This window comes from Crocodylus siamensis, chromosome 3, assembly GCF_052110815.1.
Source record: "Crocodylus siamensis isolate JL-2025a chromosome 3, ASM5211081v1, whole genome shotgun sequence".
NCBI classification, from domain to species: Eukaryota; Metazoa; Chordata; order Crocodylia; family Crocodylidae; genus Crocodylus; species Crocodylus siamensis.
In genome coordinates this window covers 204857841-204881546 of record NC_143397.1, presented here as the reverse complement: position 1 = coordinate 204881546, position 23706 = coordinate 204857841, and the positions used below count along the sequence as shown (strand labels likewise).

The 23706-nt window shown below is 39.1% G+C and overlaps 1 protein-coding gene and 1 long non-coding RNA gene across 8 annotated transcripts in view; one reads left to right on the top strand and one right to left on the bottom strand.

Moving 5' to 3' along the window:
- ZFHX4 (zinc finger homeobox 4) overlaps positions 1-23706 on the bottom strand; it is a 183726-nt gene that overhangs the window by 155863 nt on the left and 4157 nt on the right. For 2 of the 5 annotated variants that reach the window (XM_090040201.1, XM_090040206.1), the window contains exon 1: positions 21765-22339. The exons of 1 other annotated variant lie outside the window; for it this stretch is intronic. The gene's annotated coding sequence lies outside the window, so the exon portion shown is untranslated. Of the gene's footprint in view, positions 1-19901; positions 20040-21764; positions 22341-23706 lie in introns of those variants that run through there. 2 more of the 5 variants (XM_090040205.1, XM_090040202.1) reach the window with 2 other exon arrangements.
- Positions 20221-23706, top strand: part of LOC149869364 (uncharacterized) — a 111282-nt gene continuing 107796 nt past the window's right edge. For 2 of the 3 annotated variants that reach the window (XR_016441460.1, XR_016441461.1), the window contains exon 1: positions 20221-20658. This is a non-coding gene — a long non-coding RNA (uncharacterized LOC149869364). The remainder of the gene's footprint in view (positions 20659-23706) is intronic. The other variant, XR_016441459.1, reaches the window with a different exon arrangement.

Sequence of the window (23706 nt, the reverse complement as noted above, 5' to 3'; positions counted from 1 at the left end):
CAACCCCCCACAGAATAGCTTTGCTGTAATTTCCCATCTTGAAGATTTACCAGGACTAGGCTTGACTTTTAAATTTACCATTCCATAACTAAAGTCAAAAGCAAAACAGCACAACATGAGTGTCATAATATGTTTTCTGTTGCATTTATTCAAAAATATTAAAATAAACTGCACATTTATAGCTATCGGTCTCCTTACATAATTTCAGCGTTAATCAGAGATCTAAACAATGACATCAACCTTCTGATCACAATTGCATAAACAAATGTTCATTTCACTCCAATTAAAACAAATACTAATTCTTTGAACTGATGAGCAAAACACACAGCAACCATAATGTATATTTTCGCATTTCAGCTGTTTACAGTCTTTGTGACCATGTTTGTTATCAGGTAAATTAGATGAAATCATTATACCTTGAGAGGAATTAAAGATTCCTGAGATAACTGACTGGCTGTCTGCAATGCATTACTGAATATACATGCTCTTAAAGGTAGTAACATCTTCTATATTGAAAAAAAAAAACTTTATTCTTTGTATGGATCTTTCTATGAAAAATAAATGTTGTTTTAAAAAGCCACAGGAAAAAGTCAAAAAATCATAAAGTCTACTACTGAACCAAAACAGGTTTTTTTAATTTCAGAAAAAAACCTACATAACAGGTTTCAATCCACTTTACAAACTTAACTACAATTTCAACTGTTCATTACACTATACTTTTGTTTTTAAATCCATTAATTTTATAATTTAGGTATCTGTCTTGCTCTCTGTCTCTCTCTCTCTCTATATATATATATATCCCTAAAGACATCCACAAGAAAACAAATCTCTCGTGCTATCAGCTGAGCTCACAGAAATACATACCTGCTGGTCTGCTTAGTATTTAAAGTTCTTTCAGTAATTCACAAGGCCACTGACTTTGATCATCTAAATCCTTTTCTCAGAACTAATGGCCAATGTACAGAAAAACTTAAATTGCTAACCTCTGCTTTCCTCCTGGAGAAACCGTTCTCTAAACTCTGCTCTGCTAAATTACAAAAACCCACCTACAACCAGATTTGCTAATGAAAAGGGGGGTGCTTTCTGAACAATAGGAGAATTCCTCTGCATTTAGAATGCAGAGTTCCCATTAGAACAAAGAATCAGAAATGCCAGTTTACCTCTGTTTTTTAATTGAGATTGTCCCAGCCCTCTTCTACGGTCCAGTGAGACAGTGTTTGTGAAATGATTAAAAAGAACGTGATCTGATCAAGAGGATAGAATAATGGGAAAGGAATGCTAGGTTAGCCACTGTGCTAAGTGCTGGGAAAGAAGACCAAGAGGCTTCTTAGCCTATTGTTTTTATTCCCATCTGCTCTTTAGCCATCCCATAACACTCTGATTCTTTATTTACTCTGTTAAAAATGGGTTAAAAGTTGCCCATTTACAACAGAATTTGGAAACAAGTTTTAAAAAAAATCTAAAAAAAAAGAAAATAAATAAAAATCTTTGAATTATATCAAGTTTCCAAAAGGTCATCACTGTCTCTGCTGTGGCCTTTTCCCCATACCAAATCCTCTATCAATATGTCATAGTGAGTTAGGCAAAGACAAAAGAGAGGCTCAGTGTGAAAACTGCACATATATCTAATCCTGACAAAGCAATGAATAGGCCTTCACAAGTATAATTATACTTGTTTATTTGTTGCCACGTACAGAGGACTGATGAAAAAATCCATCAAAGTGGTATTATGCAGACACCAAGGGCTTCTTTTCTTTAGTTGCTAAAGCCACATTGAGGCTTAAATTCCTTATTGTTAAATTCAGAAGAAAGAAAAAAAAAGATTTTGGTTGGACTTTTTTTGCATCAATTGCTGACAGATCTTTTGTGTATAGCGCTATATTATTAGATGCATTAGCTAGAGTCTTGCTCAAACTGCTACCTCATTTTAGCCCATGCTGGAATCCATAATTATAAACTACTGTACACAGTACCTTTCAACAGGGTGTGGTAGGCATTTAGCTGACCATGCACTGAAGAGAATTTTAAATTACTCATTTTCTCATAATCACTCATTTGAAATATCCATATACAGGTATGCTACCTGTACAAAAGTTTTATAATTACAGTAGGGTTTTTTTCCCCCTTAGGCTGACAACTGTGGGGAGATAGGGAGATAGGATGTGGATCTGTCTGGCATGGGGGTGTCTTTCAGTTTAGCCTGTGTAGTTTAGAAGATACACAGTATTATGTGTTACTGTACATGTATCTACCCCACTGTCAGAAATTGGGGTCCAGTGTGTGAAGGAAAAACCTAAAGAAATAATAAGAATTGAGACAAATGCAGTGTTATGGGCGTTGAAGATATAAAGGAAAATATTCCTCAGACCAAACTATTAAGTAGCCATTACACTCTAATAGACCCTAAATCAAACAACTTAACGAAAGCACATTTTAGGGGAGGGGGAAGAGCCAAATAAGCTTTTTTCCTTACAGGATAGAAATATATCAAAGTAAAAGCAATCTGCATAGTTAATGTCTTTGTGAGCTTTCCAATTTAAAACAGAAAAGCTGTAATTTTTCTTTGCTGGCAATCTGGAAACACTCTGGAGTTAATTACAGCTGATTCGAAGTGAACCACACAAACAAAGACCAGTCTATGTCCAGACAATTATACTGCATTAACCAGCTTAGAGCTTCCTGCTGATGTTTCAGGGCTCTTCTATTACACCCTTCTACCTTCCCAGCACGATAGAAAATGCTTCTGCAAGAAGGAATTAATGAAGAGAACTGCAAAAGAATGTGTGACGACCTCTCCTGACACGGCAAAAACTTTCCGCCCATGTCACGACAAAGGGGAGAAGGTAATTAAGTTTGAATAGAGGGATGTAACCAAATATAATATGCATTTAAAACAGCAAATTTAAAAGCGAAAAAAATGGTAATTTTGCAAAAGACAAACTTGGGTGAACATTTCACCAGATTATTTTTCCTCTATTCCCTTTATTATTCTCCTCAAAGCCTAAATCAGCTGTCATTCCAGACGGTTTTATAACTTTTATAATGAAATCTCATTGGACTGATGAGCTCTCCCTCTTCATCAAGATAGGATTTTTTTTCTATTCTTTATTGAAGAACAATGGGGAAAAGTACATGATGCAAATAACATTAGTATAGGCTTTGGAATTTTTAATTTAATTATAATGGTAAAGAACTGTTGCTTTACTCTCCTGTCTTCTTTCCACAGCTTTAATGAAACCACTGCAGCTGCCCCCCTTTTTGAGCAAGATCAGCAATCTCAGTTTGATCACGCTACAGTATAATATGGCCCTTTTGTTGTTGTTTCAGGAAGATGTCATAGTCTGTATGCAACATGGGCCTGCTTTTTATGCCATGCTTGTAAACAAAGTGTGATTCCATTGCCCATCAATTTGATTTCAATTTTGCAGATATTTGGTCTAACTAAACATTAATAGTTAGCAGTGGTGTGAGACAAGAACATGAACTGTAATTATGTGCAGTATCTCTTTCTGATTCTCTCTTTGATACTGTTTTCCTAGTATTCCACCTGACACTGAGGTTCTGTAGTGATTACTTCATTAATGGGAAGGGATGGCCTCATCAGCTGAAGTCTTCCTAGTGAAATGTTGTCTGCCAATACTAGGAGTGTATCCCAACTTTCCCCCTTGTTTTCTCTTAGGAGAAAGGTAAATCTGAAAGATAGTGACCTAGTAAGTTTTAAGCATTAATCACCATCCTTTGTCTCATCTATGCAAAGTAGGATTAGAGTTAAAATGATGACTGCTTAATCCCTTTGATTTTCCTTTACTAAATAAATATTAATCTACAAATCAATCAGGTCCTGTATTATAAGGCACACAATATACACTAGGAAAGGTTATGTAAATTGCACACAATTTTACAAGCATGTCATTAATGAAAAGAGCCCCCATGCTTTTTCCCTTTTCACCCCCCAAAATCTTATTGGATTTGGAAGTTCAAGTTAATAATCCTGCTAAGCATAAGGCTTAGCTATGGAACCAATTCAAATTCTTTCTTTCTTTCAAGAAATTCACAGCATTAATCATTTTAGGAATTAATAAATCATGTTTATTGTGTTTATGTCTACGTGTCCACTACCAATCTGTAAAACTTTCATAATTTAATCTCTTTAACTCTGATCAATGTGAGTTTACACTGGGCGTGTCTACACATACATTAAGGTGTTTTTTCTAATGCGCATTAAATTTAGTACCTACAACATGAGGTATTAAAGAAATGTGCATCAGGCTGCCTAATGCACATTTCATTAGTAATGAATGTGCACAGTTTTTAAGCAATGCATAATGCGCAGTAGCCTATTTTATTGCGCATGAGCATAATTGCATGGGGTTTTTTATGAGATGCTTTAATGCACAGTAAAATAGACTTCTTTGCATTAAAGCACATGTGTAGATGCACCCATTATATATTATTTTTAAGTCACACAGAAGTAAATTGAACTATAGAGAAAATGAATCCTCATTGTCTTCACTAAAATCACACTGCTTATATCTGTCACCTGCTGTCAAACACCCCAAAAATAATGACTTGTTTAAACAAATTTGCAAAAAATTAAAGAAGTGTTTCTCATTTTGTAAGATTTAGCATTAAATTCTGCCTTCCTAAAATATAACTCAGGACACATTAAGTGTTATTGTACAACAACCTAGTCTTTTTAAGTGTGTGAATTATCATAAATATTCTGTTTTTATTAAAAATGGAATGGCTACATTTTATATGCACTCTCTTAGCATGTTCAGAATTTAAGACAAAACTAAAATATAATAATTATGGAGTCAATATGGTGTCATGATCTTCGTAGTCAACTGGACAATAAATGCTATGGTTATTTTAAAAAGAAACAAACAAACAAAAAAACCCGTTGCTTGAAGGCTAGCAATCCTGTAATTATCTTTATAAAAGTAATCACAGGCCAGGTATTCAAGCAAACATTCCAGTTCTCTTAGTGATGCTCCAACTTTAGAAAGACTCTTCAGAAAGACTCTTAATGAAGGAGTAGTATACAGAGTAAGTCTTTGAGTACATTTTAGATACAATGCACAAGATACTTCTAATTATGCATTCCACAAAAGAAAAACTATGAACACTGTAAGGAACACTAAACATTTAAATAGTATTTCATATTAAAATCAGCATGATCAGTGAAAACACTTGTTTTGTTTTGTTTTAAAAAAGGAGTTTGGAAAAATAAATGGCTTATTAATGACTAGAATAATATAGTGGCAAATTTGTTTTGCATAGCCAAGATCAGCTGGGCATTTTGTTTTTATTATGCATAGTCTTTTGTCATTTTTTGCACTGCAAGTTAATTTGACTGCTGTGCATAAGTGAAGTGAGCAATTCAGTAATTAACTTTTGTGTTTTAAAATGTATGAACTTTAATTAGATTTCATTATAAACAAACAAATGTCAACCATAATTATAAGCTCCTTGGTTTAACCACATATTATCCCTTTTCAAACAAACTTGATGTCAGACAAATTAAAATCAAGCAGCCAGCAATTTTGAGTTGAATTTTACATGATCTGCCAGTAACCTGATTACTTTAACTTCAATATCATTACAGGAAAAGTATTTCAGGAAAAATAATTACAAGAATTCCAACAGGAGACAAGCTTAATTATATTGATTCAAAAGATGCATGTATATAGGAACCATGTTGAAGGAATAATGTTATCTTAAATCTACAGTTACTATTAAAATGAAATTGTCTGGCATGAAAAAGGCAATTTGAGATTGGTGTCTGGAAAAGCAGAGATACAAAACTAACTGAAATAATTATCTTTACCCAGTTATACTTTAAGCAACAAAATATCAATGTGGAACAACTTCAAGGCATGAAGGCTTGCAGGTTTATTTACTGACTGGTGTATCTATTAGTACCAGGAACAAGTGGAGCTGTCAGGACATAATGAAGGTAAATGATTAGTTAGCACTGAGACTGAGCTCTTCTTCAATGCAATAAGAGTTAATTAAAGTTTACCACCAAACATCAACCAAAGCAGCATGTTGATCAGGTTTCAGCATTAAGTGCAAACAGACAATGGTTGGCAGCAATTAGTGCAGCTATCAAATGACATGCAATGATAATTATACATTTAAAACAGCTAAAGGGCTTATGGGGGAGGGGAAAAACTAATCAGCCCCTTTGACTACATATACTCAAAGTAGTGGAAACAGGTATCAGATATTTCACTTTAACACTGTAAATCAATAGAATTAAACAAAAAAGGTTGTACAAGTACATTATCTGAAAGAGGACAATTCACTGTACATGAAATGGAGAAATCAGTAGACTGCTTCTAACAAAGATAAGTACTAGTTAGATCAAATAAATTACTTTGCTGCTGCCATTCAGAATGACACCCATAAACAAACAATTGGGGTTTAAAGGCCAGTAGCTGCAACTTTATTACAAATTTCTACACCAGACTAAAGGTTACCTGGTATCTTTAGTCCCTATGGCCATGTTCATATCTCTGTGAAGGCCCAGAAGGACCACAGGCCTGACGCCTATGACCACAAAAAGGGTTTCATTTTCTTGCTGCAAACCCAATGCAACAAATATTGGGCTTACCAAAGACGATTTCCTCGTATCTGAGCCACAGCCTAAGGCTCTTCTGCACATCCATTTCTCTCCACTTCCTACAGTCAGCATATGCTTTAGCTCTGCCTGCTACCAAACTCATGCTCAAGTTTTGGAAATAAGAGACTAAGACTCAGACCACCCAGTGTCAATTACAAGGGAATACCGTTGGACACATTGTGACAAATATAAATACTAATAGCCCAGGATACACTAAACAACAAAGCTACTCCCTACCATACCTCAATGCTAAGGTGTCTAATTTAGCCATGACCTAGTGGCAGTCACCCAGTCCATGATCTACTGCTACTGATACCAAGCACCTAGCCTTTACTGCTGACCCTAGCTAAATATACGAAAGGAAGATGAAAAAGTCTTAGCAGCAGCAGCAGCAGCAGCAGCAGCAGCAGCAGCAGCAGCAGCATAGTATGAAGGAAAAATTCCTCCCAAACCCAAATTGGCAGTCTGCTAAACCCTGTGCAAGTCAGCAAGAATCTTGAGTCCCCTGAAGTTAAAAAAGCAACAGTGCCTAATAATTTCTATCCCCCAAGGTGGTGAAAGGGTAAAATGGGTAAATACTCTCTCCAGAACAGCAGCCACTACGCTTTCCCTAAAGCAGCCAGGCAAACTGATGTTTGACTGTTCCTAATACTCAGGCAGTTGTTGGACATACCCTCCCCACTAGCCACTACCCCCCCGATCTGCTGCTGTTCAGCCTCAGTGGTGCAGGCTACATAACTGTCTGAGCTATTTCTCCTTCTTTTTGTCATCCCAATAGGCTTGCCAATAAGATCCCCATTTCAAGTAAACAGAATATCAAAACGGGGTTGCAAATGGATATCAAAGGGTCAGATCTACCAGGGACTTGCCCATATACTAAATGGAGGTATGGTTATAATACCACAGAACTAGAGAACTTTCAGTTAAATAAAAGTGGCAAATTCAAAGCTAACGTAGGGAAATACTTTCCACAAACAATACATAATTAGCCTATAGAACTCACTGCCACAGGAAATCATTGAAGTCATAAACTTAGCAAGATTTAAAAAGAGATTGGACATGTATATAGTTCTTGAGAACATATAAAGTTAGCTTAATGAATGCTAACAAATTGTATAAGAAATATTAAACTTTCACCCTTTAGGGGCTAAAATAATCTCTATTACAAACCAGGATGTGAGCTGATGCATGCAGCAGATTATCCTATATATGTTTCTCAGGTGTTTTTACCTCTTCCTCAGAAACATCATATACTGACCACTGCCAGGGGAAGGATACTAGCTTGATGGACTACTAGTCTGATGTAGTATTGGAATTACGTTCCTGCAGGATGAATTAAACCTTCTAGCTAAAGAAATGCAGTGGGGGAGGTGACCCTCTTAGCTTGTGTTTGAACCAAACAGTGCAATTTAATTTCACTGGCATGGTTGGAATCTATTATCTTCTAGTGCATTGTCTTCTTTAAATTTTCAAATGAATATTAAAAATTAAGATCTGAATTACTTTTCAAATTAGAAAAACCTCATGATTTTAGTATATATTTACCTAAATACACCAATAAGTTTGTACAAACACACGTGCATATGTAAAATGCATTAAATTGGGCTTTATTATAAATGTTGGCTACCAAGCATGGCTTGTACTGGAATGTGTAAATGTTCACATCACTAAAACTATTTTAATAAAATGCTTCACTGTTTTGCATAGTTATTGGGCTGCAGCCTAGAGCAATTCTACAGAAATGTTTTTTTTCTAACAAACCTCATTTTCCCAACTAATTCTGTTATGCTAGGGATTTGTGCACAGAGTTGGCTAATCCCAGTATTTCCCTAGAGCTGCATCTAAGCTATGGCCCACTCCCAGCACAAAAGTGCCTCCAAAAGCCCTTTCACCCCCTTCAGCACTCATACACTCATTGGTCCTGACATTTTCACTTCAGCCATGACAAATGAGCTGATGGCTGTGATCAGATTGCACACGAGGACTGCTTTATCTAAAGACATATCATTAACTCTCATCACTATCTTCCAATATGACTCCTTTTGTTTAATTTGTTGTGAAAATGCAAGTAATTTTTAAAACATATGAACCCTAAAATAACAACAAATAAACTGCATTAAAAGCAGAAAGGAAACCAGACTCAGACAGGATCAGAAAGAGACTAGCATTAACTAAATGTTTCTCTGGGGATTTAAGTAACTGTACTCAACCTCTGCCCCAGTGCAAACATGCCAGTTGACCGTCTTCTAAAGGTCCCTTCCCCCATGGTGGACTGCTAGCACCACTTTGTCATTTTTAGAGAAACATAAATAAAGCAACAGCATTCAAATATGCCTAATAGTTAAATCACCTGGGGGCGAGGGGAAGCGGAGAGTCTCAGAACTGCTTCATGTATTGTTCTTTGGTCGGACTCTTATCACCAATATGCATTTTTCACATTAATCTCATAAAGAATATGGTGTTCTACAAACAAGATTTTTCACCTGATTCTCAGTCACATAACCACACTGTTTTCTGACTTGTTCTAGAAACACTAACATTAGGTCTTTGAAAAAGAAATCTTTCAGTTCACTGTGAATACTTCAACCCTGCTGTCAAGTTAGAACCTAAGTTCCAGTTACATAGTTCTTGTATATCTAGAGGGTTTACATAGTATATATTTGTTGTAACCTCTTCAAGTAATTCATCTGAGAATACACATCCAGACGGAGTCAACTGTAACACAACAGATCTTGGGAATGGAGGTCATGCTTTGAGGTAAAGTGCTATTCACTTTTGGACCGTGCAAGAAGCTCTTTATTCCTGTTCTTATTGGCATCAGTTCCCCCTTACCAGAGCAAGAACAAAGCCAAGTGCTCGTGTGAGGTTTATGAATAAATCAGAGGTGAGCCACTTTAAGTGCTGCCCATGATTTCCTTGTTGACAGTGAACACTTAAACAGGCTTCTATGACCAGCAGCTCCTGGCAAACTTAATGGTTCCTAATCTGCACCCTCCCTCATTTCAGGAAAGAAATGACCCACCCCATTTTTTCTCAAGTCTTCACCTGCTGGGCAACTATTATCCCACCTTTTCAGACATGTACATTCAGGACTGTCCTATCTTAATGAGACTCCTGCGTATAACATACAACTTCAAAATTGCCCTTTATCTTCCTAGAAAATAAATTACAACTAATAAAATATTATTACACGGTGTAGCCTAAATAATTCCCAGACAAACCATTATACAAGGCAGCTTTTATTTATATTACATAGACTTTAATCAAAAACATTCACTAATTATTAAACTCATCAGAAGTCTACTGTACGAAGAGTAAATGCATTGCTTTTCAACAGCAAAAAGTAGAATAAAAATATTTAAAATTACAGCTGCTACATTATTTGAAAACTATTATCAAATAACCATCAGGTTGTGAAACAAACGGATGTAAAGCATTAAATTCAGAGTTTGGGCTACAAACTCTAATCTGAACACATTATCATTAATTCACCCCACTAAGGACAGGAGTTTGGGCTATAATGCAAACAACCAGTATCAGACCCATACTGCTGTACAGAGGAACAATCTGCTGTGGAATAAGGTTTCAACATGAAATTAAACTCTTAATTTTTGATTTTGTGGGCTGTATCTTGGGATGTGTCACAGTCTCAATGTGATTTGTCTCTACTCTGTAACAGCCAAACTACTGCTGTGTTCGGTCACCACTATTTATATATTGATATGCAGACTTCACTTTATCTTGGAGCTTTTCAACCTATTCAAGAAAAGTTGCAACCATACCACCTGTATCTCAGAAACTAATTCAATTTGGGCCTATTCTGTTCAGCTAGCATGAAGACTCTCAAGGAAAAGTTTTGAATGAAGCGCTTTTGATGATTCAGTAGATAGCACTTTTTCTCAGCAAAGTCAATGAGAATATCTACTCCAATAAACTTTGTTGAGTTTTGGATCAGGTTCTAACTCAGAATTAGAGGGCAGGGTAATGCTACATCTATAAATCCAAAGCCTTCACCCTTTATGAATATTAAAAATCCAGTTACACTTTTTACCCATAGCTAAAGTATTCTTTTCCCAGGAAGGAAAAGAACCTTTCCAGGTAAAGCCAGGTAAACTGGCACATGAGCAAATGGGCTTAAATTGGATATGAATAAATTTAGGATAGAAATTAAAAGGTTCCTAACCATGCAGGCAGTCAGCTTTCTAGTGTGTCTGCTGTAGGGATATAAAACATAGCTGCTTTTAAAATGGAGCTTGATATTACACAGTCCCTGTGATAGCATGGGATGGGGCTCAATAACCCTGGAGTTCATTTCCAGTTCTGTACTCTTAATGTTTGTCCCAGTGTACTAACTGAATGCCAGGTGAGAAACCAGATTTTGGCTATCTAAGTTGATAAAGCTGTTTCTGTTGGACAATGTATCTTTAACTTTCCGTCCCAAGCAACTTTGTGATACAGCTGAGGTAGCGAGTGAAACTTTCTACCCCAGAGATGGCTGTATCTGTGATGGGCAAAATGATTATTTTTTCTTTTAGGAATTCAGGGATTTTGGAGAGGCATTTGCTATTTAAATAGCAATCATCACTTCTATTTTAAAAATGCTAAGGTATTTCTTTGTTATGCTCTCAATATTGTAATAATGAACAGAATCTATATCTTTGCTCCTGCTTAAAAACAAAACAATCACAACAAAATATTTAAAGAACAGTGAAACACTTGAAGGTAAATATTTTAAAGCTCTGGTTTTTAGGGAGTATTAGTATCTGAGAGTGGGTATGTGGATCCATGCTTTACACAGGGAAAAACTAAAAAGTTGCTCTGTGTGGGAATTTCTGTGTAATACTTGGGAAACGTGAAGAACATTTCTGTCTCTGTGCAAGAAGTTGCTTTACACCTTTAGAATCTCAAACTATGACAGCTTTTCTCTTAGAGTAGAAAAAGGGTTAGGGAACTGGATTCTTGTTTCCTTAAACTGGGAGAGATTCTGATCTCGGTTACACTAGTGCAAATCTGGAGAAACTGTTGAAATAACACCTCATGATACATGTCACCACAGTCATAACTTTTCTACATGTAAAAAATGTAGTATTAAAGTTGCAAAAAGGAAAGAAAAGATCTTTAATATAGGATTTGATCTGATGTTTTAGGCTAGAGACAATGGCCTTTATCTGTCTCTCATTTACATCAGTTGCACATTAGTCACTCATGCCACTGTCATACCAACATAACGTCATTTACTTCATTTGAGTCAATTCCTGATTTACTTTGGGGCAAATGAGGAGAGTCAGACCGTTTTGCATGGCTTAAACTTGCATCAGTACAGACGTTTAAGCCTTTCTTTGTTTTAAAGTTAGGGTAGTTGTCCGTTTAAATGCAGCATTTGGTGTGTGTCTTGCAGGTCATAGTTTGGGTGCAATATGTATTGCAGACACCATGGAAGTCTGTGTTTTCAGAGCCCCCATTGCCTATCATGTACACATAGCCTTTAGTTTGTGAACTATTGACCTGAAAGACCGTAACACCTACTTAAGAGTTGGTACAGCCTATCAGGTCTGTGTGACAGCCATAAGCATTTGCTATGTCTGCCTGCAAAAAAAAAAAATCCCAATTTCTAGGTGGGTTTAAAATTGTTCTCAAAATTATCAAAAGCATATAAAATAAATTATAGACAAATTTCTTTCTAAATGTCATTTTCTAAACTCAAAGCTGGCTTGGACTAATGCAAGTATATAAAAGAGTGTCTTTAAATGGTAAACTTTTATTTCACTCATAAAACTTGGTTAAACTATTCCTTAAGAAGATTTCATTTAAAAAGAAAAAGTCCCTCCTAGATAGGACCTCCAAATTTCAGCATGTTAAAAACTTTTCTAGCAAAGTTTTGAAACCTAGAAAAACAGTAACTATAATGAGTATCTGGTGTAACAGCATAAGTATCATTATACAAAAAACTACAAAACAGCTAGAAAACACCCTTATTAAAGGCCAAGTAGCACAGTCCTTACTCAGGCAAACAATTAGGAGTTTTGCCTGAGTAAGGACTACAGAGTTTCTCTCTAAAAGACAGTGCATCTAGCTATCTGCAAATATTAGCGCAAAAAGTGTTTATAATAGCAAACCTAAAGCAAATGGCAAGAGATGCATGTCTCTCTGTTTCTCCCATCTGTCTACGAGTTCACATAAATATATTCTGCATTGTATCTTATTCTCTAAAATCTTGAAATCTCAGTACGCAAATACTCTGGGTTTCTGCCCATTCAGTAAGAATGCAGACATCACATAAGTTATTATTAACCCATGTGTTATCCAGTTCTACAGTGGCTGGAAAACTGCCAATTACAACACATGGTGCTTGGTTAACAATATTTTAAAATATAAATGAATTTATTTTTTAAATTAACACATTTTACTTAGGGAAATGCCTGAATACACCCTTCCCACTTTGAAAGACTATCCTTTATGTACACTTCTTGTTGGCTTATAAGAAGTTTTAAGGAATTTCAAAAAAGTTGGTAATAAAGATTTCCAAAACCATATAGAATTTCTTTAACTTTGTTTAAACAAGTAAAGATAATTTGTGACTTAACTAAGATCAAACACTTCTGGCTGCAAATAGTTCCATACTGTACTGACACCTTTATTTCATTTATCTGTATTTACTTATGATTTCTTAAATATGTTTCTTAAAGTTATTTAAAACACCCAGTTAAGTAAAACACAAACACACACAAATATAAGTTTGCAAACTAACAAAAGAAGCTTAATACATACTGCAACTATCAACTCTTTTCTATGGTGTTTCTATATCAATAATTATGATGACCTAAAAACTGAAAAAGGACCTATTTAATATGCATAAATATAAATAATTATCCACACTGCATTTGATTTACATATGTACAAAAGAAGCAATTCCCACTTTTAAAAGTAGCTTGACACTTATGGTATTTTAACTGCCCTAATTACTGTTGAGAGAACATAATTAGAAGCGCTGATCACATTGTCAACAGCTAACCAGTTACAGCCCTAACATGGGACCTGATCCTTCTCTAGCTGAAGCCATCACTGCCTTCAGTTTGAATGGGACCAGTCCCTAGTAACAAGTGAATCTACTGTAAATCTACTGAAAAGTTCAAGCATATGGATGGACTCATGCTTAACATGCTGCTTATTATGGGCATAACCTGATTTCTACTTAAATCAATTTTCTCTATTTTAAGTTTTGGATTAATAGAATATTCCCTCACTACGGCAAGGTTTATAGACCACTTAAACACACAACATAAAGTCCAAATTCATTATCTTTTTCCAAAGAGAAAAAGTTCAATAATTTAAAAAAGCTATTGACTGAATCCAACTACCTCAAATACCAAACTTGATTAAATTATGATTCCATATTGATGCATAATTTCCATTAGCAACTTTTAAAATAGCTCCCCCCACACAAGCAAAGTACTGGGAATCCTTGATACCCAACAGTCAATATTTGGTTAGCCTGTCATGTTCCTAGAACTCTTTTACATACAAACCTGTATTTATCACTGCACTGTTCTCATACGTATTACTTCACATGATGATGGAAACTCAGGGCATCTTATAAAGTTGCTGAAATCTGAGCTTCTGCTTGTTTTCTCAAGTCTTGGACAAACATAACTTTAGGGAGAGCTGAACATAGGCATAAAGAAAGAGGAGCCTGCATTTTCATCTTCCTTTCATCTTAGTCATTCAGTCAACCATTCAGTGCCCTATTCAACAGAGCTTTTCATTATGCAAAAAAATGCTAATCCTTTTCCGATGCTTTCACACTTGTATAAACCCCCATTCCTTCGACTGAAAAGCAATTATATCAGTTTACCTTTCTGTCAAAAACAGGATTAATATTCCAATACCAGAATCTCCTTTATTTTCCTATCATTTGCTTTAGGAAACCAGAGATTATTAGTAGAGGTATTCCTTAGAGCAAGAATACATTATTTTAAATATGATTATGTTAGCCAAAGCAAAGGGGGAAGGGAGAAGAGAGAGAAAAACTTCAGTTGCTGCGGAAACTCTTTTCAGTGACAGAACTGACCTTCCCTTTGCAGAGGCCTGAATAGAATGAGCCTCACTCTGGTCTATTAATCAGAAACAAATTATGAAAGAATGTGGCTGGACTGGTTGACACTATCCTGTCTTGGGAGACTCAGTAACAGCCTAGTAACAATGTCCTCTTCATGGGTAATGAACAGCCATGACAAATGGGGCAGAGAAACTATTTATTTGCATATGCAAATTCTCACACAAGGGAAACATGTACAAACAAGTGTCATTGTAAGGTGGATTAGGCAAACAACGCTTTCTTTTTAGGACATTCTGCAGCCCAGAACATTAGTCAGCACAATTAAACCAGTCTCCATGGAGACTAATGAAATTTCACCATGGTATGAGTTAAATTAGATAGCTAGTTATGTGTTTCCACAATCCAACTTGAAATCCATTATTGTTTCAGAACAATACAGCAATTGTGCCTGGCTGATCTTTGCCAGCTCAACAAGCTCCTAAGTTGACAATTTGCATATGTTAATATAATTAAGCACTAATTACATGAAACTTGTACATATTCACATGCACTTTCCCTGGGCGCTTTTCAGTTTGAACCCTGGCCAAGTCTTTAACCCTTTGAACGATTTTGAAGCAGGAAAATTCTGCCTTATGGGTACAGCCCCAAGGCAGAATGCAGAAAGGCTCTTCATTTGTAAACACAAAGCTTAACCTGGCTTCTCATATTTCTATCAACAAGGCTAGAAAATAGTTTCATAGTTTCATAGTTAGTAGGGTCAGAAGGGACCTGAGCAGATCATCAAGTCTGACCCCCTGCCATGGCAGGAAAGAGTACTGGAGTTAAACGACCCCAGCAAGGTGATTGTCAAGCCTTGTCTGAAAGACCCCCAGGGTAGGAGCCAGCACCACTTCGCTTGGAAGTTGCTAGCCACCCTGACAGTGAAGTAGCACCTCCTGATGTCTAATCTGAATTTATCCTCTGTCAGCTTGTGACCATTATTTCTAGTCACTCCTGGTAGTGCTCGGGGAAACAGGGACTCCCCCAATGCCTGCTGGTTTCCTCTGACTAGTTTGCAACAGGCCCCTTCTCTTGTGGAGGATGAACAGGTTCAGGTCCCATAGCCTCTCCTCGTAGGGCCTGCCCTGCTGCCCCTTGATCATGCGAGTGGCCCTCCTCTGGACCCGCTCCATGTTGTCCACATCCCTCTTGAAGTGTGGTGCCCAGAACTGGACACAGTACTCCAGCTGCGGCCTGACCAGTGCCACGTAGAGGGGGAGCTTCACCTCCCTGGACCTGCTCGAGATGCATCTATGGAGGCATGACAAGGTGCGGTTGGCCTTCCTGACTGCATCCCCACACTGCCAGCCCATGTTCATCTTGGCATCAATGATAACTCCAAGATCCTTTTCTGCCTCTGCACTGATGAGAAGGGAGTTCCCCAACCTGTAGGTAGGGTGCTGGTTCTTCCTCCCCAGGTGCAGCACATTGCACTTGTCGGTGTTGAATCCCATCCTATTCTCGTCCACCTACCCCTGTAACCTGTCTAGGTCCGATTGTAGCTTATTCCTCCCATCAAGCATGCCCACATCCCCCCACATCTTAGTGTCATCAGCAAATCTGAACAGGGTGCTTTTTCCCCCCTCGTCCAAGTCACTGATGAAGATGTTGAACAGTGCGGGCCCGAGGACCAAGCCCTGCGGAACTCCACTGCCCACATCCCTCCAGGTCAAAAATGACCCAGCCACCACCACTCTGGGTGCGGCCCTCCAGCCAGCTGGCGACCCATTTGACTGTGTGGGTGTCGACACCACAGTCCCCCAGTTTCTTAATGAGAACGGAGTGAGAGACAGTGTCGAAGGACTTCTGAAAATCCAGAAAGACTATTTCCACTGCTACCCCTGCATCTAAGGATTTGGTGACTTGGTCGCAGAAGGCCACCAGGTTAGTCTGACAGGACCTGCTGCTAATGAACCCATGTTGGTTGCTCCTAAGCATAATCTCCCCTGCTGGTCCCTTGTGGATATGTGCCAGAATAAGTCTCTCAAAAAGCGTACCCAGGATCGAGGTAAGAATAACTGGCCTATAGTTTCCCGGGTCCTCCTTCCTCCCTTTTTTGAAGATGGGAACCACATTGGCCCTCTTCCAGTCCTCTGGCACCACACCAGAGCACCATGAGTGCTCGTAAAGCCGTGCCAGGGGTCCCGCAGTGGCCTCAGCTAATTCCCTCAGCACTCTGGGATGGAGATGGTCTGGACCAGCTGATTTGAATACATCCAGTCCTTCCAGAAGTTCCCTGACTAGATCCTCCCTGACCCTTGGCCTAGGTGCACCTCCCCTGGGATATTTTTGTCTGTGCTAGGGCAGGGGGGAAAGAGGGGAAGGGCTTGGAGGGTCTTTAAAGACCCAGCCCTAGTATCTTTTCTGCATACAAATAATCTGATATTTACCCAAATAGCAGGTTACAAAATCATTTACTGTCACTGTCATAGATCTCTCAAGATCAGAAATGTCAAAAACTAGGCTGAGTTTTTATGTCAGTGAGCTGAGAGCAACAAAAATGGGAATGAGAAAAGGGAAAAAAGAGCAAGCAGTAACTAATGAGCTTTACATAAATATATGCAGAGGCAATTAAGCAGTGTTAATTACTATGACAGCAGTTAATTGAATATAATTAGATATTTTAAGCCACTGACTAAGGCATAGTTAAGATTAATTTTATTGAGATTAATTGTAAATAAGAATAGATTAACTGTGTGTTTTGACAGGCATAAAAAGTAGTTCTGCAAATTAAGTAGGAGAACAGAAACCAGCACAAAAATCATATATTATTTTAATGTCACACCTCAGAATCATCTCCTCAATAAACATGACTTTTCAAACCCAAACAGACAGGAATCTTGAAGAAAAACAAACAGCTTGCAGAGATTAAAGAGCCTTTTGTCCTTTTTCATGTGCATTTCTTTTAGCAGACTAAATTAAGCGAGTCTGGTGTACGTTTTTAGGAAGGAACATTTCACACTGAATGGAAAAAATGTTCTATCACATATGAAATTCATGCAGCTGTGCGGAACTTGGTCCAGATGGTCTAAGACTATAAAACAACACCAAATGATAGACAGTAGGGCCTTCCCAAGATTATGTGATAAAGTCACAACCTCATATTTCGACCTGAAATTTCTGTCATGTATTGTTTCCTTCCACATCAGATAGCTCCATTTTCATTTTTAACTGATTGTGAATATTCAAAAAGAAACCCTTAACAAACATTGTTGATAAGCTTCTATGCAGAAATCATACAATATTTGTAAAAGGCCCCTTTGCTGCATTAAGACAAGGCTGCATCCTAAGTGCAGAAAATACTACCCTAACTCTTTTATCAAGTCTCAACTGCTCACACCACTTAAGTTAAAGAAGTAAATATGTCTGAGTTTAATCTATTCCTAAAAGAAAATCCAAGACACATTCTCACAGCCGATTAATTCATGCATGCTGTTTAAGAAAATTAACAACAATGCTGAAGAATGCTGAACAAATCACTAATAAGAAAGGAGCTTCAATTGATTTTGAAATAAATCAATAGGTGATTAACACAATATTTTTAAAGCAGTAGAATGTATATATATTATATAAACATATATATTATATTTTCAATACCTTTTTAGCTCTTAATCGAACAAGAGCTTTACAATATTGAGCATGTTCCTACATTGACTATCAACTTCTTTGGAATGCCTTTAGTCTTTTACAACGAAAATCCAAAAATGGTCTGTGAAACAAGGCTACGACAAGCCATTCTGCAGTGAAAGATTTTAAATCATCCAGCCTCTTCTAATAGACTTGAGACTTATTGAGGTAGAAACCATAAAAAATGAAGAAGGGAAATTTAATCCCTGAAATATTGATTTGCACATTAATATCATATAGGCAGAGGGCAATTTGGCTTCATGGAAATGACACATTGTCGACCCTTGGTGAAGTCAGAGCCAATCTAACTGCTGAACATGTCTGAATCTCAAGAGTTATTAAGGGCTTCCCTTCTTGCCTTTATGACTTTTCTTCAGCCTACCAATGCAATCTTAAATGTATTATCTTTAAGAAATAATTGTAAAACCTCAGGGGTTTTCCAGTTAATGGAAGGGAGGCTAAACCACATCAGATTCTGAAATGCAACATTAAACCCTTGCAATCAACAAAACCACCTCAATTCTCATCCATCCAGTGCAGGATCTAATATTGTTATTAGAGATAATCAAATTTCATTGTGTAAATTTAGGCTCATGGTCAGAATGGAAGCAGTAAATTCTGCAATATTAAACAGTGATTTTTCTCGGCCCCTTTATATCTTTTGCTGGTGCAGCATCCTTGAAAATATAAGCTTTAACTAGTAAAAAATGAAGGAACAAAAAAACGTGCCTCTCTGATGAAAGATGCAAATCATGCCCTTCAGTTTCTGGAAAGGTTTCCTTTAGATTTAGCCTGGTCTAGCAAATAAGTTTCATTTCAGAGCACAATAAACAAGTATCACTGCATAAACGAAACAGCAGGTACTATCCCTGTGACTTACACAGATGGTTTACCTGACCTTTCTTTGTTCCTGGGGTAGGTTTCACTTTTGCAGATTTATGACTTTCCCCCCTATGTTTCATTGACCCTCTATATTCATTATCATAAAAATGAAAACTATGGAATACATGTTTATGTTGAAGAATTCCCCCCCTCCAAAAAAATGCCAATGACCAGAGGATAAAGAGATGCTACAAGGCAGTGTGTGGATCTCTAGATCGTACACTATACATATTCAAGCACAGATAGCACGAATAACTGAATAATCCTGATGAGCCCCGGCACTGAAGCCAGGTGCAAGAGGTTAAAACAGCTGGCTAGCCATCTTTTATTTTTGTGTGCCTTCCTGCCGCTTGAAACCGCAAACCTTGAAAACTATCAGGTATTCCCTCAAGGTAGATTGCCTGATTTTTTTTTATTTCAGTCAGTTTAGGAGGCTCTCCCATTCGAGAAGAAAAAGAAACTCCTTAAATACAGTCAGTTGAATAGGAAGTGAAGTAATAATGATTAAGGCTCTCCCCCCCCCACTGTTTATTTTAACCATCTTCTTTGTGCACCTTCCCATCCAATTGTTTGTCCTTATTTCAGAGAAAAGCCCTCGGCTTGTTCTGTCAGTTTTGCCAGCAAATATAAAGTAAAACAAGTGTTGATGGCACTGAGAGTGTTACATACCCAGGCTGTGTTTTTGCATTGCTCTCAATGGAAGCGATCGATGCCCATGTCACAGTCGTGTCCCAATCGCAGCCAAGTCTCTGCCTCAATCTAACCAACAACAGGCAGGGCTGCAAAGGCTTCTCACTACCTCTTGCATCCATCCACCACCAAACTCAAAAATATAAGACTGCCTATGATCTGTAAACCACTCCAGCACCGCTCCCAGGAAGTGAGGCACTGCAAATCCAGGGGAGCACAATTAAAAAACAAAACCAAAAAAAAAAAAAAGCGAAAAAAAAAAGCCCTCTTGTCTCTCACTCTGGTTTTTTTTCTCTCTCTCTCTCTCCCTCCTTTGGCCAACTATACGCTCCTGGGTTCAAAACGGACCGGGGTTATGATAAAAAAAAAATAGAGGAGGACGGCATGGAGCAGAGGACCTGCAACTGTCAGAGCACGAGCTGGGCAGGCTGTGGCTGGGCGACCCTGCCTGTGTGTGGCTCAGTGTAAATCCACCATCTTCAGGCTGGCAAGTTGGCTTTTGGTTGGGTTTTTTTTTTTTTGGCGGGGAGGGGGGGTGCCGTGCTTGCGATCCCTGCCTTGGTACCTAAGGAGGAAGAGGAGGAGGAGGAGGGTGTGTGACTGAATGGGAGCTAAAGCCTCCTCGGGACGGCGCCGAGGTGAAGCAGGCTGAACCCGATGGCTGCGCCTCCTCTCCCGGCTGGAGCCAGTGCCCCCAGCAGCCGCGGAGAGAGCCCCCCGGCCGCCCCGCTCGCAGGTAACAAAAGAAACGCCAGCCGGGGGGGGGGCAGGGCGCGAGCAGCCGCAAGTTGGCATCGGATGGGAAAAAGTTTATTGGCTTTTTTTTTTTTTTTTTGGGGGGGGGGGGGGGGTCCCGGGGAAGCAGGGGCGCGTCTGCAGTGAGCCGCCGTGCGGGGAGGGATGTGCTTCATCGTGGCGCGGGGAGCCGCCTTCGCCCCGCTGCTGCTCGGCCCGGACAGTGCGGCGTCCTCCGCGCCCAGCTGGGCAGCGGCAGGGGCAGCGGCAGGGGCGCCGTGCGGCCCCCTCCCCCCCGCGGCCAAGCGGCGGCTGCCGGGGAGGCAGCGTCCGGCACCACATCCCCGCCGCCAGCCGGCCTCCGCCGCCGCCGGGCTGAGGGGGGACCTACCTGAGGGGAAGACGCACACACGGGGCGCCCCCTCCACAGCCCAAGTGCGGAGAGGGCAGGGGGGCGAGGAGGGATTTGCGCCCCAAAAATGTACCTCAAACTTTTTGGGGGGGCGGGGGGGAGGAGGCATCAGGCTGCGAGCGAGGGGAGCGGACTAGCAGGGGACCTGCAGGCGAGGACTTCTGACAGCCGTAACATCTTGCCTAAACTGACAAGCCCCCCCCCCCAAAAAAAACCCCGCAAAATAAATAAATCCTCCTCATCCTCCTCCTCCTCCAAACCTCGGCCGCCCAGCGCGCGGGGTCCGCCACTTCAGCCAAAAGTTCCAGCCCGAGCAAGAAAACCGAAACCCCCCAGAATTAAAGCAAGCAAGGCAAAAATCATCATCACGAGCGAGCGAGAGAGAAAAGGCTGTCCCTCCTCCCCCAAATGAGAGCAAATACTGTACCTAAAAATGGGGAAAGAGGCAGAAAAAAAAGGGGGGAGAGAGAGAGGGAGAGATACATGGGATCTGGGGATGGGAGTGTGAGTGTGTGTGTGTATGTGAGAGAGAGAGAAAGAGGCAGAGAGAGAGAGGGAGAGAGAGAGAGAGAGAGAGGGAGCGAGCGAGCGAGAGCGAAATATCAAAGATTGTGCAAGATCAGCCTGGAAAGATAATCGATACTCGACCTAAATTTAACACAAACTACTCAATAAAAGTTAAAGAAAAAACTTACTTTCCATTTCCCCTCGCAGTTCCTACTGGATCTTCGCTTCTCTTTTTTTTGTTTGTGTTTTGCTTTATTTACTTAACAGCTGATCACATCCAAGTAAACGAGAGAAGGTTCATTAAAAAAAAATAGTCATCAAAAAAAAATAATCCTCCAACTTTATTGGGTGAAAATCAAAATGATTGAGCAAGAAGTGGGGGGTATGGAGCGGTCCTTTGGGGTCCGGGAGTTGTTAAAGCATGTGCCGACCGCGGTCTCGCTGTTTGGTTGTGAAGGGGTTGGGAAAAGGAGGAAAGGAAATGAAAATCCGATATGTCTTTATTCTGCTAATTATTATCGTTTTAGCCCTGTTTAAAAAAATGGCTGATTAAGTTGAGTGCGCATGTCTTTGTGTGTCTATTCCCGATATGCACTCTGGGAATGAGAGAGAGAGAGCGAGGGAGAGGAGAGGAGAGAGAGAGCGAGGTGTAATTAGTGAGGTGATCAACATTCTCCAGACTGCAAATGACGCGCAGCCCCGGACTTAGAGAAGCTGAAGCTGCCGCTGCTGCTGGGGGCTCGCAGGGGCTGCGGGAACCGCACAACCAGCCCAGAGAAGAAGGGGCAGCAGGAAAGGAGCTCACGGATACAAACACAAGTCTGCAAACTTCATTAGTAACACAGACACACACACGCAGACACACAAAGTAGATGGCTGGGGAAAATTAAGAAACAGAAAGGGGGGGGGGAGAGAAGAAGACTTGCTCTTTTAACTGCTCGGGAATTTAAAAGAAACGGGTGCAAATTAATTATTCCACCACAGAGGTTTTGTTTTTTTCTCTCTCCTCCCCCCCCTTTTTTTTCTTTTCTCTTCTTTTGATAGCGATTTAGGGAGAAATATGGGATAATGAATGTGGAATGTCCCCGTAAGGGGGAAAGATAGTGAATTTGTGATCGGAAATATCTGCTTATTGAGAGAGAGAGGGGGATTTATTTACATACACATGCACATATACACTACATTATATACGTATTGTAATGTGTGTGTATATGTATTATATAAGTACACACGTATATGTATGTGTGTGTATATATACACAGACATATATACATATATACATTTTATATATGTCTGTGTATATATATGTGTGTGTACACACACAAATATGCATGTATACATTTTATATATGTATCTGTGTGTATATATATGCATGTATATGTGTGTGTGTGTGTGTGTGTGTGTGTGTGTGTACACACACGTGCACATTCCCGCAGACACCTATCAAGCAAACACTCAGGATCTGGTATCTAGGATGTAATTGGTGGAAGAAATCAGCAAAAGTTAAAAAAAAAAAAAGAAGAGGCAAAAAGAACTGTAAAATATCAAGAGTCAAGAGCGTTAACAAAATGAAGCAAGTACCAGCCTAGGGAAAGAATATCTTTGCATATTCCGGGTGTATTATGTACATACACCCGCCATCTCCCACCTTCTCGACAAAGATTGATATTTGATTAATATTTTATCTACATTATTTTATCACCCATCCTCCTTTCTTGGCAAAAAAGTACCATGATGAAAAATAGGGGGAAACGTCCAGATATCATGATAAGTGGGGATCTACCACAAATATTTTCCTGTATGGGATTTAAGGAGCTGGCTCCTAATTTGAAAATCTAATTATATCCACCTAATACTGCAAATGCGAATATGAATGACACTTTCATTAAAAGATAATTAACTAAAACTAGACACAGTCCTACTGTAAAAGCCCCCCCACTGAAGATAAAAACATGACTATTCAAAGAGCATCCAAACACACCGCAGGAACACGTGCAGATTTTTAATAATGCTATTCCAGAAATGGGTGCACCAGCAAAGATCACTAAGTAAGAGTTAAATACAAGGGATATTTACAATGCCAAGGACTCTGCGCAGGTGAACCATAACCTTAGAGCTGACATGCCTTTG